Source organism: Petaurus breviceps, unplaced genomic scaffold (genome assembly GCF_028583685.1).
Source record: "Petaurus breviceps papuanus isolate PSGF00001 unplaced genomic scaffold, PetGlider_PUasm1.0 76, whole genome shotgun sequence".
NCBI classification, from domain to species: domain Eukaryota; kingdom Metazoa; phylum Chordata; class Mammalia; order Diprotodontia; family Petauridae; genus Petaurus; species Petaurus breviceps.
This window is the reverse complement of record NW_027186473.1, coordinates 23,009,282-23,023,568: the sequence shown is the minus strand read 5'-3', so window position 1 is coordinate 23,023,568 and position 14,287 is coordinate 23,009,282. Positions and strand designations below refer to the sequence as shown.

At 36.6% G+C, this 14,287-nt stretch overlaps 1 pseudogene; it reads left to right on the top strand.

Annotated features, from left to right (window-relative positions):
* Window positions 1-8,771: 8,771 nt before the first annotated feature.
* Window positions 8,772-9,519, top strand: LOC138174913 (non-structural maintenance of chromosomes element 3 homolog; annotated as a pseudogene).
* The last annotated feature ends 4,768 nt before the right edge of the window (window positions 9,520-14,287 follow it).

Genomic DNA, 14,287 nt, shown 5'->3' with positions numbered 1-14,287 from the left:
AGTTCTCACATTTTCTGGTTAGGTAGCAAATGAGCCAGAAATGTAAAGTTCACCAAAATTGTGCACATGAGAGTTCTTTGTGTCATAAGGGAGCCTTTGCCAAAAAAGCTTAAATAGATAGTCAATTAAAATACTTTAAAGGGCATGTATGCTATAATATCCATCAGAGTCTACAACTTAAATGTAAGAAAAAATCTTGTGGGAAGGGTGCCTACTGAGTGTCTTCTATTAATAGCCAATCTCTCTCATTTCATATGAGCTATTTAGACATAATATAGTTGATTCAGGACAATTTATTGCTATTAGAAAAAAATAAACTTATCGTTACTTCTTTTTAAAAATATTTGTTTTATTCTGAATTTAAGAAATTAAACAAATATTTCCATAATAAGTAGAATAGAAAAAAGAAAGATGATTGTACATGAAACTGAAAATTTATTATGTACAACTTCCTATTCCTTTTAAATATATAATAAAGTTGTCATGTAACTTTCTTTATGTCATTACTTCTTTTTCCAAATAAGATTTGGACAAAATAATGATAGGAAGAAAATTGCATAGGTGGCATTTGATCTAATGATATAAATTAAAGGCAGACTATAGGCATAAGAAATTTAAAGAATAATCTTCAGGACCTCACACTAGCCCAGTTTCTATTCTCATTCTAAAAGAATCAGGGTCAAAGACAATCCTAGAAGATATAAAGGGATTCAAGTGGATTCATGAAGATTAAAGAAGATTTCAGAATAGAAGCTAAAGAAGTAATCTCAGAACAGATAACTAGTTAGTAATTGGCCAGACAGACAAAGTAGGAAAAAATAAGTAGAACAATGGGAGGGTCAAGCAAATTGATGGAATAGATTGGAGAATGGAAAAGTTATGGAACACATAAAATTAGTGCATCGCTAAGGAAAAGCATGTAACTGTAGAATTGTTACAAGATCAGAAAAGGAATTTTAGTTCAGTGGTGAAGTTATTAAGAAATGATGATTTCCTTTAAAAAGTTTTATAAGATGCTTAGTTTTGAGGTATAAAGACCCACAGGCAGTTTCAAGAAATTGACCAAGAGACTGAACACTTCAAATTGTGGAAAACAGGGGAAATGTGATAGAACATAATTCATGCAGGTGTGGGGAACCTGTGGCCCTCTAGGTCCTCAATGCAGCCATTTGACTGAATTCCAATTTCACAGAACAAATCCCCTTAATAAAAGGATTTGTTCTGTAAAACTTGGCCTCAATAAAAAGGTTGCGCTCAAGGACCTAGAAAGCCACATGTGGCTACGAGGTCACAGGTTCCCCACCCCTGTGAGAGGCTTGGGCTAAAGCTAGAAAGATTATATTTAATAGTAATAAATCTAAATATTTCCACTTGACTACAAAGTAAATTTCACAAGTATAAAATTGAGGAGGTATGGATAGATAACAATTTATAAAAAGGAAATCTGGGCCTTTTATAGACTTCAAGTTCAGTATGTCTCAACAGTGTGATATGGCAGAAAAACAAACAAACAAAAAGCTAATGTTATCTTGTACCAGATTAAGAGGGCCATAGTGGAATAGTTACTAGGGGTGGAAGGTGATAGCACCACTGTATTCTACCCTCATCAGAAATATTTTCTTCAATTTTGAATGTCTTTTTTTTTAAAGAAGGACATTGATAACTGAAAGAATTTCCAGAGGAGAGATGCCAAGATGGTGAAGGACCTTGGGTCCATGACATATATGTACCAGTTGGAGACACTATGCATGTTGAGCTTGAAGAAAAGAATGTTGGTATAAATGACATGTTGCCTTTAAGAATCTTAAGGACTGTCATGTGGAAAAAGGACTAGACTTGTTCTATGTGGCTTCAGAAGACATCTCAGAAATGTGTGAGTATGCACATACACACATAGAAACATACACACACAAAATGCATATAGACAAACAGATGTATTCCTTTATTCTTCTCTAAGTCATAATTATTTTTTTTCTTGTATTTCTCTATGATGCACCAGAAACTTAGAAGAAAATCTTGTAAGCTCTTTCCAACTCTGAAATTCTCACACTGGAATTACCCTCAACCCTTGTGGCACTTGCTCTGACTACATGGTTCCTCCCAGAATTTTTTCCAATTTATTTATTGATACTTTTCAACATTAATTTCCACAAGATTTTGAGTTATAAATTTTCTCCCCATATTTCCCCTAACCCCACCACAAAATAGCAAGCCTACTGAATATTCCTTCCCCCAATCTGTTTTCTTTTATATCCTCCTCTATCCACCCCTAACTTTCTAGTAAGGCAAGATGGATTTCTATACCCCAGTGCTCGTATATCTTATTTCCCAGTTGCATGGAAAAAAAAAATTTTTTAAACAGAGGTTTTGGAAACTTTGAGTTCCAGAGTCTTTCCCTTCTTCCCTCCTAACCTACCCCCACTGGGAAGACAAACAATTCGACACAGGTTGTACATTTGTAGTTATACAAAACTTTTCCATAGTAGTTATATTGTGAAAGACTAACTAAATTTCCCTCCATCCTATCCCACCCCCCATTTGTTCCATTTTCTCCTTTGACCCTATCCTATCAGTTTTCAAAAATGATTGTTTCTAACTACCCTCTCCCCCAATCTGCCTTCCCTTCTATCATCCAACTTCTTATCCCCTTCCCCCTGCTTTCCTGTAAGGTAAGATACCCAATTGAATGTGTATGTTATTCCCTCCTTAAGCCAAACTCAGTGAGAGTAAGGTTGACCCTTTCACTTTCCTGCTCTTCCCCTCCATTGTAACAGTGTTCTCTTGCCTCTTTATTATGAGATAATTTAGCCTAATCCCTCTCTCACTTTCTTCTTCTTCCAATATATTCCTTTCTCACCTCTTAATTTTATTTTTCAGATATCATCCTTGCATATTGAACTCATCCTGTGTATGTATACATGTATACATATACCACATGTGCACATACTCACATATATATTTATACATATGTACACCCTCCTATACATACTCATATATGCATGTATACATACATATATATGTGTATATATATATATATACATATATTCTCTTCAACTCTCCTCATATTGAGAAAAGTCTCATGAGCTACAATTATAGTTTTTGTCCATGTAGGAATGTAAATAGTTCAACTTTGATAAGTTCCTTATGATTTCTTTTTTCCTGTTTATCTTCTCATGCTTCTCTTGCTTCTTGTATTTGAAAGTGAAATTTTTTCATTCAGCTCTTGTTTTTTTATCAAGAATGCTTGAAAATCCTCTATTTCATTAAATGACCATATTTTCCCCTGAAGCATTATACTCAGTTTTGCTTGGTAGGTGATTCTTGGTTTTAATCCTACCTCCTTTGACCTCCAGAATATCATATTCCAAGACCTTTGATCCCTTAATGTAGAAGCTTCCGGGTCTTGTGATATCCTGATTGTGTTTCCACAGTACTCAAATTGTTTCTTCCTGATTACTTGTAGCATTTTCTCCTTGACCTGGGTACTCTGGAATTTGGCTATAACATTCCTAGGAGTTTTCTTTTTGTGATGGGGGCAATTTTGCTTGATAATTTCTTGAAAGATAGTGTCTAGGAGTTTTTTTTTTACCATGACTTTCAGGTAGTCCAATAATTTTTAAATTATCTCTCCTGAATCTATTTTCCAGGTCCATGGTTTTTCCAATGAGATATTTCACATTGCTTCTATTTTTTTCATTTGTGTGGATCTGTTTTATATTATCTTGATTTCTCATAAAGTCATTAGCTTCCATTTGCTCCAATCTAATTTTGAAGGAATTATACTCTTCAGTGAGTTTTGAAATTCCTTTTACATCTAGAAAATTCAGCTTTTTAAGGCATTCTTCTCCACATTGGCTTTTTGGGCCTCTTTTGTCATTTCAGTTAGTCTGCTTTTCAAGGTGTTATTTTCTTCACTAATTTTTTGGATCTCCTTTAGCAGCTGTTGACTTGCTTTTCATGATTTTCTTACATCATTCTCATTTCTCTTCCCAATTTTTCCTCTACTTCTCTTACTTGATTTTCAAAATCTTTCTTGAGCTCATCCATGGGCTATGATCAGTTCATATTTTTCTTTAAAGCTTTTGATGCAGGAGTTCTGACTTCATTATCCCCCTCCAGTTCCATGCTTTGATCCTTTTTCTCCCCCAAAAAAGGACTGTATGGTCTGATTGTGCTCCCTCATCTTTCCAGTCAATTACTTGACTTTTGATCTCTTTGTCATGGTAGAACTCTGCTTACAGAAAGGAGAGAGCTTTGTCCCAAATTACTGCAGTTTTTTCAGCTGCTGGAGCTATTAATTGGTGCCCTCTATACAGCCCCCAGAAGCTCTGGCACACTGGCCACACACCCCAGGACTACCATCCAAAACCATGATCCAGATCGAAACAGATCAAAGCAAGACCAATTGCACTATGAATGGTTGCTTGGCACCCCTATGATCTGCAGGCCAGGAGCTCTGGAAACAGTAACATGGCAGCAGCTATATAGCCACTGCACCTCTGCCACTTCTTACCCCAGGGGGAAGAGGCTGGACCCTGCTCTTCCTTCACTCTTCCAACAGAGTTCCCCACTGACCTTTTACTTGCCCTTTGGCATTTATGATTTGAGAAGTTTGGAAATTGCCACAGCTGCTGGTGTTTCACTCTCCTGAAGTCTGCTCTGGCTTGTCTGGGCTGCCCTGGGGTTGAAACCGCAGCTCACCAGGGACTGTGCTTGGCTCCCAGAATGCTGTGATAGACCTTTCCTGTCAGCCTACCAGGCTACCTTCAATGGAAGATTTGTTTCTCTCTGTCACTTTGTGGGTTCTTTATCTTTAAAATTTGTTTAGAGTCATTTTTTTAAAAGTAATTGGGGTTAAGTAAATTGCTCGAGGTTACATGGCCAGTTATTTTGTGTGGGTGCTAAGAATCTGAGGCTGGAACTGATCCCGGGTCTCCTGACTCCAGGGCCAGTGCTCTTACTGTGCCACCTGGCAGCCCCTAGAGTCATTCTTTTGCAGGTATTGGAAGGGGTTGGAGCCAGAGTGCACACCAAGTTTGTGCTTTTCCTCCTCCATTTTGGCTCTGCCCCCAGCCCCCAGGATTTTCATTTTAAGACACACAGGTCTACCTAAGTCTTTATTCTTTTTAAGACTATGCTCCTGATTCTCCATGACTTTCTCTACAATACTCCTCCCCCATCCTCTTCATCCTTTATCCCTTCATCCCCCTCCCTGTCTTCCAGCTTCCTTTTCTGTCTTGTCCTCCCCATTAGAATGTGATCTCCTTGAGAGTAGGGATTATCTTTATTTTTTTTAATATTTGACATGTCCAATACAGTGCCCCATAATAAAAAAGTATTAATAAATGTTTGTTGACTGAAATATATCTCTTCTATATCCTGAGGATCATAATGATAATGGCATCTATGTTTCTTATTATTTTTCTTAATTTTCAGAACTAATATCATAGAATTATAGATTTAAAGGTAGAAGGAACCACAGGAACTATTTAGAGCAACTCTTTAATCACACAAATGAGGAAACTGAGTGCTAGAATAATGAAATAGTTTGTATACTGTCATTGAGCCAGTAAATAAGAAATGTGCGATTGAACCTAGGTCCTCTAACTCTGCATCAAGTGCTCTTTCCACTGACTGTGCTTATGAACCTGGAATACAGAATAGCTTTTTTCAGAGTAACAAAAGCTAGAAACTGTGGCTGTGCCTGCTTTGGGGAATAGATAAACAAATGATAGTATATGAAAGGAATGGAATGTTATGGTACTATAAGAAGTGATGAAATTGACAGTTTCAGAGGAAACTGGAAAGATGTTTGTGAAAGAGAAGCAAGTAGAACAAGAACAATTTAAACAATTACAAAAACTGTATAAAGGGAAAAAACAATGAAAGACTTTAAAACTCTGATCAACACAACAGCAAACCATCATTGCAGAAGACTAGAGATAAATTACATTATCTGCCATTGGAGAGAAAGCTGATGGACACAAGATACAGAACATTGCCAATGAGAGAATATGCTTTATTTGCCTATGTATCTCCCTCCCCCCCTTTCTCTCTCCATCCGTTTCTCTCCCTTTCGGTTTCTCTTTCTGTCTCTCTGTCTCTGTCTTTCTCTGCTCTCTGTCTGTCTGTCTCTCTCTATCTCTGTCTCTGTCTCTCTCTGTATCTGTCTGCCTGTCTTTCTCAATGGCTTCCTTCCTTCTTTTCCTAACAATGGTGTGTGGGGGGGGGTAGGAGGGAGATATAAAAATGCTTGTAAATTGGAAAATATTTTAAATTTTAAAAAAGTGATGTGAGGGTTTAAGTGGAAACCTAAATGTTTTACCTTTCATCCCTCCTAATCAGTTTTTATCTGTTTGCTAATAACTTCCAAATCTGCTGCTGATTCTAGTGACTTACTTTTTTTTTCTAAAGGGAAAAAATGGAAACAAACAGCTCAGTATTTTTAGGAGGTACTAGTGTACATATTATATAATACATATTGCTAGGTTAGTGACTTTTTAAAAAAATACGTTGCTGCTGGGTATCAAACTAATTGAATGTTTATCTCTAAGACTCCATTATGCTAATATTGATAAGATCCATCTAATGCAAGATTTCATTGGAGTGAGATGACTAATTTTCTCCTAGGTAGTTTGCAAAGCCCCATTGCACAGTAATATGAATTTAATGGCTGAAGGTCTCAATTAAACCTCTAGGATGCCTGGGAAGGTCTTATGTTACATTTGAAATGTTATTATCTATAGATGTGTTTATTGGCTGGAGATTATATTAAAAGTTAAAAGTAGATTCATTATGAAGCCATGGGTGAACGGGGCAACCATCAAGCCCATATTGAAAAAATCTGAAGCAAGTGCATTGGTATTTCTGTGTGTTACCTTTAATGATGCCAAAAGCTAATGTAGTTTAGACTGCCTAGTTTTAACATTCACGGTCTTTCCTACTGAAATGAGTTTCACACTTTATGATTTTGTCCTTTATTTTCTGGCAGAGGTCAAGTCATTCTTTCAGTCGTTAGAATTTTTTTTCCTTGCATATTTCGCCTGTATAGATTATCTTTTTTAAAAAAAATTAGATTAGTCACAGATATTAATACAGTGACACTCACTCATCCAGAGTTCAGCTTTCTGATAACTATGAACATCTAAAACATAGCTACAGACCCCTAGTTAATTGAGGGGCAATAGGAGGGAGGTGTCTAGATGGCAAGGGAAATAGTTAGAATAATTAATATATATGGACATTCAAAAGTTTCTAAAGTAATTTCTCTACATTACACATTCATTCAGCAATTCTTTATTAGCAATTAATATATGGAAGATATTATGCTAGATGATAGGGATATAACCACAATAGGAAAAAAAAAGACACAAGGAACTCATTCCATTATTTCATTTGAATCTACTAAAAGCCCCATATTATATTACTATCACTACAGTACAGAAGACAAAACTGAGGCTCAAATAGGTCACATGACTTGTCCATGACCCTACCATTATAATATATGCCAGAGCAGACTTGAAACCAAACTTTCTGACTCAATGGTCAACACTTTACAAATTGTGTCACACTGTTTTTCAAAGTCCAAATTCCTAACTCCATTAAGTAACACACATATCTAGCTACTGCTTTGCCACAATATTGAGTAGATATGTGTTACTGGGTCAACACAAACCAGCAAAGCAGCAAAATTATATAATTCAACTAATTTCACTGTCGGATTTGAGTTTCCAGGAGCAACTTTTTTGTTTCCTTACTTAAAATGAATCCAAGGTACTTGCTCATGGTTCTTCTCACTATTTTATTGGTATTATTCAGTCTTCTCACTCAGTTGTGAATCTACTCTCATCTGGAATTATAATTAATTAAGTGAAGTTTTATGTGTAATGGATGTACTCAGAAAGGAAACATAAAGATATTGGTTTATATCTACTGTTGATAAAAAGTATCAAATACACTTTGCAATATTAAAAAAAAAGATTCCCCCTACTAATCGAATGATGAGTGAGGAAAGGAAAGACAAACCCCCAAAAACCACAGGAAGAAGAGGAAGCAACAGACCACTGAGTAGCCACATTGGCTGTGGGAATAGAAAAGTCAGTCCTTAGCTAGAGTAACTGGATACATAAAACTTATATTCATAAGACAGATGTTAGGAATTCAGAGACTACCTCTATTTCATATTTGCATGATGAAAGAGTTTATTTGTTTTCTTTTCTTAACTCTTTACTATCCCTCCCATTCCGAGTCCATAGTTCTTTCTCTGGGTGTGGCCAGAATTTTCCATCACCAGTCTTTTGGAACCGTCTTGGAACATTGTATTGCTGAGAAGAGCTAAGTCTATCATAGGTAATCATTGCACAGTGTTGCTGTTTCAAGCTAATCTTTTTTTAATAAAATGTTTATATCTAGGTCATGTCCAAGGAGATCCCACAACAAATCAGTGTTGTGCACTTCTTGTTCTTAAAGAAACAGACTGGGGTCGTGAGACCCTCCCCACCCTCCGTGGTAAGCCACTGCGCTACTTGCTGCTCTCCCAGCCAGCGGGGGCGATAGCGGCGGCCTGGGTGAGGGCCCTTCCACCTCGGCCTTCGGGGTGCCTGGCCCAGTGGTTTTCAGGATCATGATGCAGCTGTGGGGGAAAAAAATCACCAAGAAAGAAGAGAGGCCCTCGCAGAAAGACACTGCAGGCTCCTCTAGAGGTAGAGAAGTTAACAGTGACGAAGAAAGAGATAAGACCAGCAGGCCAACCTGCCCTGAGGAGGAAGAGGATGATTGCTGGGGCAGGTCTGGGGAGCCTGCAGCAAAAGACGCAGTCCTGGATTGAAAAGAAGGTCTGTGAGGTAGTCCAGTACCTGCTAGTGAAGGATCAGACGAAAGTGCCCATCAAACGAAATGACATTGTGAATACTGTAATTAAAGAGTACAAGGAAATGACCACAGAGATCATCAGCCGAGCTGGTCAGATGTTGGACAGGTGTTTGGAATAGAGTATGAAGGAGATTCGTGACAAGGCTCCTGCTTATGTGCTCCTTAAAAAATTGGAGGCCCTGGAAGATGACTGCATGAGACCAAAACATGATACAGCAAAAATTGGGCTTCTAATGGTCATCCAGAGCCTAATTTTCATGAAGGGGAACTCTGCCAAGGAGACTGTGGTTTGGGACATGCTCAGGAAGATGCCACTTAAGAGATGTGAAGAAGCTGGTCACTTGATGAATCTGTCCGCCAGAGGTATTTGGAGTACAACCGGATTCCTGACACTGACCCTGAGGAATACGAGTTCTTCTGGGGACCCAGAGCTTTCTTAGAGACCAGCAAGATGCAGGTCCTTCGCTTCGTGGCTAAGATCCAAAGAAGGGACCCTCGGAGCTGGGCGGTCCAATACAATGAATCTCTCCCGGAGGAGGCGGCTGCTCCTCTTCCTACCCCTCTGCCGCCAGTGCTGTCTCTGCCTCAGCCTCGGATGAGGATGAAACTGAAACCGAAGCCTCCGCCTCCGCCAGTTTCCTGGAGTAGGAGAGTGCCCCCTGGAGGTGGCTTTCCCAAAGCATAAGAAGCATCGTTTTCCAAGAGCTATGTGCATAATAGTTGTGTGTTAGGACCCATCCCCACTGTAGTCCAGGTCCAATAAAAATTGCAAGTTGAAAAAAAAAAAAAAGAAACGGAGTGAATGGGTAAACAGGTTACATTTAGAAATAGATTGGGTCAAAGTTTTAACTTAGGATTCATTATGTATATAGTCTATTTTTCAAGAAGTGTTTTATAATAAATACAATTGAAAGTAAATTGCTACCTGTTCAAATAGGCCTTTAGTTTTTCCTACCCCTTTTAGATAGATAAGTTTGTCTTATGAAGTTACAAGTAGTAATGGAAACATGGAAATAGATATTATCTGGCTGCCTGACCCAAGTAGCGCTAGATTATTCATCGTATAAATCTAGTAAAAGATGACATAAGAGAATAGAAACAGCTTGAGTACAAAATTATTTTTATTCCTTAAAAATTACGTCATTATGTAGGTAGGTGTAGATTTAGAACCATCCCAAGCACTGTCACTTGTTGCCAACCATTAATTCTGCAGTAAAGGGGTTTTTTTGGACTCACAAAAGGTGAGCCTAAATAATATAAAGATTGATTCCGAAACTCAATAAAAAAAAAACACACACAATAAATGCTGATTTTATTTAATTGTTGAAAGTAATGCAATCACCTTATGTAACTGGATACATGGCCAGCCATAGTCAGGAAGACCTGCCTTTGAAAAACTAGAATCTAAAATCATAAACTACTTCAAAGTTACATCAGTAAAGAGAGTACACGTGCCAGAAACTCTGTATAAAGATAAAATCACAAGTTTGTAGCCCTTCCTGCCCCCCCAATGATTACAGAATTGGTCTAAATTTTGCTAATCATAGCAACAAAAATCAACAAAAACAAACAAAAAAAAGAGAAAAATTTCACTCAATGACTGCTCGGTCTTACTCAATTGAGGGTCACCACCTGAGAGGAATGAATCCCTAAAGAATATACCAATTTATATGGTGCTCCATAGATGTAAATTGACCCTTGCTATTTTATATTGTTTATTTTCCCTTTATATTTTGTCTGAATCTGGATGGTTTTCAGTAATTCTTTATTGCATGAAATGAAAGACTTTTTAAATGGTAGTGTAGGTTCATTAGGATATAATTCCACTTTCATGGTCCAATTCTGATTCTGATTCTATTATAAAGAATAATAACTTAATACATTTATTTATAACTCCCCTCAAATAAAGTAAAACAAAAACTAAATCTCAATATGGCAGGATATAGTGAGTCTATAAGCAAGCATACTAAAGAACAGAATGGCTAGGTAGAATGATCAAAGCAGTGGACAGATTTTATTTTTCAGTACCAGGCACAAAATCTAAAAATAACAACTGCAAAAAACCTTTATTTTTACAGCTTTAAGGTTTGCAAAACACTTTTTTTAAGCAATCGGGGTTAAGTAACTTGCTCAAGGTTACACAGCCAGTTATTTCTGGGTGTGATGCTAAGTATCTGAGCCCAGATTTGATCCGCAGGTCATCCTGACACTGGAGCCGGTGCTCTTACTTGCTGTGCTACCTGGCTGCCCCCTGCAAAACACTTCTTAAAAATCATCTTCGGAATTTCTCATCCAAGATGTTTTCTATGACTTACTTACTTCTTTGAACAGGCATATTGAATTGATTTCTAGAAAAAAAATTTTTTTCACAATTATTTAGGGGTCTGGGAAGCTGCTAAGTGTATTTAACTTTGATCATGACTCCAATTATAGCACTGTTCTCTCCTTGTAAGGACAAGTTTACTTTTATGATGCCATTTCTTTTTCCATCTCTTACTCAGGCAGAGGCTCTGAAGCACATCTGAAGGTTGAAGGAATACTTTTTCATCTTGTTAGAGAAAAGATCACAGAAGGGTTCATATTGCCACTGTGGTCACATGACAGCCTATCCTGACACAAATATATACATTTAATGAAGAAGAGTAAAGTATGTAAGATATCTAAGGGGCAGGAAAAATGTAAACACAACAAATTTTTTTTATCACTAATCTGGGAGAGAAACCCAAGTCAGAGAAATATTCCATGGACCAACAACAATAAAAGAAAGTATGACCTTCTTGATATCTGAAGGGTTACCTCATTCTGAATTTCTCTCTGAAGACAACCAAGTCAACCCCACAACTGTTTGTATCATCTGCTTCCAACAGCAGGCACTACTTTGTTCTTCTTATATATCTCAATGACCCAGCAGCAGCATGTACCAATAATGATGGTATAATGCAACCCCGCAGTTTGGAGGTTAACTGCTTTGCATAGTCATAATGCTTACAGCTAGCCCCATTGTTACTTCTAGATCCATGGATTCACATTATGTAATTATGATTATACAATGGTCAGTTTCATTTGGGAGGTGAATCAGGAAGATGGTGATCTTCTGAGTCCTATACTAGTTTTCCTAGCAATACTTACCTAATTATACATTAGTTTCTATATATTTCCCCAAGCTACAATGACAATGTTTCTGTTTGCCCTCACAAGGAAAGAGGTTGAAATATCCTTGAGTGTCTCTAATGAAAGTTCCTGATTAAGGAGGTCGAATGGACATATTTGATTAGTACCAAAAAAGATGGCATAAAAGAGGAATCTGTACAAAAACATTTATAGTTCATTTTGGGGGGGAACAGGGTATGCGGAAGTGAGAAAATAACTAAAGGCTGGCCATAAATTGAAGAATGGCTGAAAATGTTGTATATGAAGGTGATGGAGAACTATTATGCTGTAAGAAATAGATGATTTCTTTTTTTTTTTCTTTTTGTAGAGGGGAAGGCAAGTTAAGTAACTTGGGGTTAAGTGACTTGCCCAAGGTCACACAGCTAGTAAGTGTTAAGTGTCTGAGGCCTGATTTGAACTCAGGTCCTCCTGTCTCCAGGGCCAGTACTCTATCCACTGCGACACGTAGTTGCCTGGAAATGGATCATTTTAAAAGATATGGAAAGCTTTATATGTGAATAGATGCAGAGTAAAGTATGCAAAATAAAAACAATTTATACTATAACATTAATATTATAAGTAAATTAATAGTTTTAAGAATTTTTATAATCCAATAAAGAAATGAACAGAAGCAGGAGAAAATAAAATAACACCAACACTGACAAAACAAACAACTTGGAAGTTCAAAGAATTAGAGCTAAAAATTTGAAATGTTTCAGGTACATTCAGATAAGATCATTGTTACTCATTTTAATTCACACTTTTACTCTGTTAATAGAGACCTCTCATCATGAAAGCCACTACTATACTGAAATAATAGAAATTAGAGTAATCTGTAAATGTCTATAATGTAATATAAAAAATATTAAATAAATGAAAAACAATTATATATATATCCTTTGTTTCAAAATTATTACTTCCAAAAAAGGACTTAAAGTAGGGATTATTTTGGTCTTACTTGGACCATATGTGGTATATTCAAGTCCTGTTGATGGAAATCACTGAGGGGGGTTAAGTTATAGAAAGGTAGGTGTATGCACTTGCAATTCCCCACCTTCTCCCACCTTCCTTTTCTATCTCTGCTCAATTTTTTCCTTTTTTTCTCTCTCACTGGAAACTCTAGCCAGTGCTGTATACACAAGGCAGTTATTGCTGTTGCCTCAAGATTACACATCTTCTTCAAACAATGAAGATGTTTCAGCTGCATAAAGGCTTGAGAAATAAAAGGCCTGATACTAAGAATATGTTTGTCAAAAATTATTCCTAAGCTTCATTGATGTATAGGTCATCTGCCGGACTTGGTAATTGAAGACAGCAGAAGCACTTATATGGTTTTAATTTTGGGATTTTTTAAAAATCTGAATTAGTAATACTGGTTTTAATAGGATTTTTTGTTCTATGTATATATAACACATTTTTAAAAATTGGTTCCTTAGTTTATAGTATGTTGGACTTGAGATCAGGAACACTAACTTGAATCCTGCCTCAGATATTTATTAGTTTTGTAGCACTAGAAAAGTCACTTAGCTCCTCTCAGCTTTGGTTTCCTCATCTGTAAAATACAGATTAAAAATAGCACCTAATTCTCAAAGTTATTGTGAGGATCAATTGAGATTACATATTTAAAACATTTTGACAATATTAAAGTACTATATGAACACTAACAATTATTAGGATAAACCAGAAATAAGTTTCAGAATTGATTAGAGCAGGAAGGAAATGGATTTGATACACATATGGAAAGACTTAAATTTGAAAATATAAGAAAGCTACATTAAAATCAACATGAAAACTTCAAAAAAAACAATCATATATTAAAAACAAAAGAATCATGTTTAAACAAATTAATGATAAGTTCAGAAAAGTGAGAAATTTTCTCAAGCAAAAATGAAATAGTCAATCCTTCAAATAAGCCTTCATTACATGGGATTTCATTAGTGGGAAACAGATAAGTATGTACAAAATATATAATGAGTAATTTTATTCTTTTTGGGGAGAAGATGGGGAAACAGCTACAGAAATTCTAATACTGAACATTTGTAGAATTCAGGAGATGCCTCCTGTAGGAGGGGACACCTGAGCTATGTTTTGAATGAGGTAGAGGTTAAGGGGGAATGCATTCTGTGAACAGGATATGCAATGACTGGGAGGCAAGAGATGGAATAATATATAGTAGTAGACCAAGTGTGCCAGTACATATTGAATATGAAATACAGCATGGGGAGAGTAATAATTTGTGATTCATCTAAAAACAAACAAATCAACA